A 4,419-nucleotide genomic window follows, 5' to 3' on the forward strand; every position below is an offset into this window, starting at 1 on the left:
GAACATAACCAAAGAGAAATAAAGTAAATCTTGATGTGGTCCTGCGACCACATCGCTGTGGGAGTCATTCCCAAGGCAGGGCGTGGAGCCCACCATGGCACATCATGGGCTGTGTGGAATTAAACTCATTTCTGGTTTATTGTACAGACATCCCAAGCCTGTGCTGTGCCTCTGGCCTCCCTGCAGGCAGCTTTAACCATGAGCCATGCTGGAATGGGCTGCAGTTGTTAAAGCCCCCCTGCCCTATGTTTCAGTAGTTACTGCTTGTCGCTACCCCCAGCAGTTGCTGGCCCGTTACAGCAGTGTGATAGCTGCAGCTGCAGCAGTCACTGTACCTTTAACGTGGTATTTTAAGCACTTTCTGTTTTCCTCACCTTTAAAATCTATTTATAAAGTCAGCAAAGCCTCAGCCAGAGGCAGACGTCGTGGTGGCTGCACTGCATGCTCAGCCTCTGATGCAATTCTAAGTAATAAAACCCCAAACCCCCTCTTCAAGGCACAGTGAAACTCCTGAAGTTCCAGGTTTTGCTTTCGAAGCCATCCACAGCTCTTTTGAGAGACTGCAAAGAGACCAAGCCTCACATCTTGTTATTTAAAGGAGTACAATGCTGGATTTAGGAGATCCAACTGTCATTCCTGAGCTGGTTTCCTTCCCTCCCTCCCAGCAGCTATTCCTGACTCTATAGCTCTCAGGAAGTGCCAGAAGCCACCATCCACATCACAGAATAGTCAGGGTTGGAAAGGACCTGAAGATCATCCAGCTCCAACCCCCCTGCCATGGGCAGGGACACCTCACACTAAACCAGGTCACCCAAGGCTCTGTCCAACCTGGCCTTGAACACTGCCAGGGATGGAGCGTTCACAACCTCCCTGGGCAACCCATTCCAGTGCCTCACCACCCTCACAGGAAAGAATTTCCTTCTTATGTCCAATCTAAACTTCCCCTGTTTCAGTTTGAACCCGTTACCCCTTGTCCTGTCACTACAGTCCCTAATGAAGAGTCCCTCCCCAGCATCCCTATAGGCCCCCTTCAGATACTGGAAGCTGCTCTGAGGTCTCCACGCAGCTTCTCTTCTCCAGGCTGAGCAGCCCCAACTTCCTCAGCCTGTCTTCATACAGGAGGTGCTCCAGCCCCTGAGCATCCTCGTGGCCTCCTCTGGACTTGTTCCAACAGTTCCATGTCCTTTTTATGTTGAGGACACCAGAACTGCACACAATGCTCCAGGTGAGGTCTCACGAGAGCAGAGCAGAGGGGCAGGATCACCTCCTTCGACCTGCTGGTCACGCTCCTTTGGATGCAGCCCAGGATACGGTTGCTTTCTGGGCTGTGAGCACACACTGAAGCCGGCTCATGTTCATTTTCTCATCGACCAACACCCCCAAGTCCTTCTCCTTGGGCTGCTCTGAATCTCTTCTCTGCCCAACCTGTAGCTGTGCCTGGGATTGCTCTGACCCAGGTGTAGGACCTTGCACTTGGCATGGTTAAACCTCATGAGGTTGGCATCTGCCACCCACTGGCACGTGGAGCTTCACAGAGGGGAAGGGCACATTAGTGAAAATGTAGGGGTTTATTTAGAAGGTGACCAATGCAATGCCCCTGCAGCCAGAGCGGGGCTGCTCAGCCCCAGGGGCACATGGACCCTGCAGGGAGGTCAGGACAGTACCGCACCAGGAGAGCCAAACCTCGATGCTCACACATGGAACAGGTTCAGAATCCAACAGCGTATTTTGGTCTTTATTCTAACAAATGATACAACCAAAAGTCACGATTAGTGAAGGAAAGTTAAAAACATGGACCCGGACAGCTGGTAAAATGCAAAAAGTGACATTTGTTTCCATGATCGTTACAAATTGTAAGGAAAAGAAAGGTGAAACTGCAGCATTACAGGAGGTTTGTTAATACAGGTTAAACAACGCAGTTCTCCTCGATGGACTACAAACCAAGAACAAAGACAGTTAAAAAACCCAGACACTTGCTTGGAATATCAGCTCCACGCGGCGGGGTCCCAGCACCCATCTCTCCAGAGGGGTTTGGAACAAATCGTTTCAACACACACAAACCAAGAGTAAAGTGAGTACAGTGACTGGAACAGCAGCTCCTTGGAAGGAAAAAGAAAACACATTCCCTTTGCCACCAATTAAAGCACAAGTTTGGAAGACCAGGAAAACAGTTTGGTCGAGAGAGAACCCTCGGGATGCTTTTGCCCTCATTTCTTATATTTGTTTAGCAAAATGCATGGCTGGTTTTTAGTACTTGCTCAGAGAGAAACCCCGCAGCCATCAGGGAAGTGCCGAGATCAGAGCAGTGCTTGGACTCAAGGGGGCTCCCCACCAGCCCTGGTTGGAGGTTTCCACCTCCACAGCCATCACTCAGCACCGTGTCCACTTCTCCTTGCACCACCCACAGCTGGGTGATGCTCACCATACCCCTGTGAGTTCCCTTCTCCCCTCATGTTAGGCTGGACGGCACCAGGACCAGCGCATCCACAAAGGTGGTTTTAAGCACCCAGGTCCTCCCATTCCAGGCACCCGGTTGCAACAAGTCCCTAATCCCTGCACAAGCCACATTAACAGGTTAAAGCTGACTGGCTCCTCGTTAGGCGGTGAGGAGAAGATACCCACTGTCCAGGGAACCAAACCTTCCCTCAGCGCCCAGCGTGGTCTTAAGGAAAAGGGGGAAACCAAAAGTGAGGTTCTGCCAGCTCAATCTTGCCCGAGGGAATACATCTCCATTGGGTATCCCAGCAGGAGATGGGATGAAGTGGGGGAAGCAGTGCCCACAGCACGGCTGCAGACTGGGGTTCTCTCCCCACTCCTCACCCACCCGCAGTGCTGGTGCACAGACACATCCACACTGACAACACACACTTATTGCCCAACAGCACAAGCCCCAGCAAGCAGAACAGATCCAAGTGGAGAAATGGGCCCTACAGCCCTGGACACCATGTCCTGAGCATCCCCTGCGCCCGACAGGAATGCTTCAGACACAAAACATCACCCAGAGTCAGAAGGAGAGGTACCAAGAGCAGCTGCCCAAGGCTCACTGTGTGCGCTGCCACAGGGCCCAAGCAGGCACTGAGCACAACGTGCCTGGAGTCAGACTGCTACAGCAGGAGGGGAAGCAGCAGCAGGGGATGCACACCGTAATAACCTAAAGGCTGCAGCCACCCAGCTCTGTGCCTGCTCTCACTCCACGTCAGAGCGAGCCCTAGGAAACAGAGCAACCACTGCAAAAAGTGTCTGCAGATCCGAAAAGGTACCAAAGTTATTCATGGTGTGATCGGGAAGGTCAAAACCTCCAAACCTGCAGGCAGGCTGGCACAGAAACCATTCCCACAGTGCAGCGGCTCGGGCTCAGACACCACCTCCTGCTCCACCTGGGGCCATGGGGTGTTCGAGGCAGAAGGGACGCACACAGAACCCTCCTCTCGTGGGGCTGCACAAAGAGCTTTGTTCTTATTCTAGAGCCCAGGCCGCGGCCGTCACTGCATCACCTGCACAGCGCCAGCTCGGAACGCTCCCTCCTCTGCCAGCCAGCTCTGCGTGGCCGTTTGGAACAACCAAAGTCACACGAAATGCCTGCTCCCTCCCCTGCAGCCCAAGAACAGGATTTCTGACACTGACCTCATGGAGAAGCCTCCCTCTGCTGCCACTGCAGAGCAGCTCGGTGCTCCCGTGCTGCTCCCACTGGTGTCACCCAGCACGACCCTGCACGGGGCGAGCCCCAGCAGAACCCAGGCTGCAGCCCCACTGCCACCGAGCCCTGACGGGGTCCCTCAGTGTCCGTGTCGCAGCCTGGCCGCTCCCAGTGAGCGCGGCTGAAGCCCGCAGGGGCCCACGGGGGGCACTGGGTTATAGCACGGATGTGAACACCTCAGGAATTCATCATTACTTGGAAGAACAAGTTCCGTCATTCCTACCGAATGCTCAACACCCGCTGCCGGTACAGTACGTCAGGAGGCGCCGCAATCCTGCATTTCCCTTTGCTTTCCCCCCCTATTTTCCACCCGATTTTGAACTCCAGTGCATGGGTCACAGCGTTACCCCCCCGCCCAACCTGCAGGTTCCCAGTGACGCTGCAAGAGGCTCAGCCTCTGTTTCCATTCTCAGCTCATCTGTGCTCCGCAGACAGCGATTCCCTGGGACTCCACCTAAGGTGGATCCTGCACTTCCCTAGCGCTGCCTCTTTGGGTTCTACGCAGATGGAGGCCACAAGCTTTGAAGGAACATCTGCTTGGGATGGGTGTTCCCTGTCCTGTCGATGGACCTCACAAGCCAGCTCCTATTGCCCTGCAATGAGACACCTCCACTCATGACCTGCATGGTTAGTTAGGTCAGGTACCTCTACGAAGCATGGCTGGAGCTCTCTGATATGAAGTTTGATACTTGACTCTATGACTTCCAGAAAAAAGTTTTAAC

Source organism: Pezoporus flaviventris, unplaced genomic scaffold (genome assembly GCF_033815535.1).
Source record: "Pezoporus flaviventris isolate CSIRO_AGI_PZ_B2104156 unplaced genomic scaffold, CSIRO_AGI_Pfla_v1 ptg000059l, whole genome shotgun sequence".
Classification (NCBI taxonomy): domain Eukaryota; kingdom Metazoa; phylum Chordata; class Aves; order Psittaciformes; family Psittacidae; genus Pezoporus; species Pezoporus flaviventris.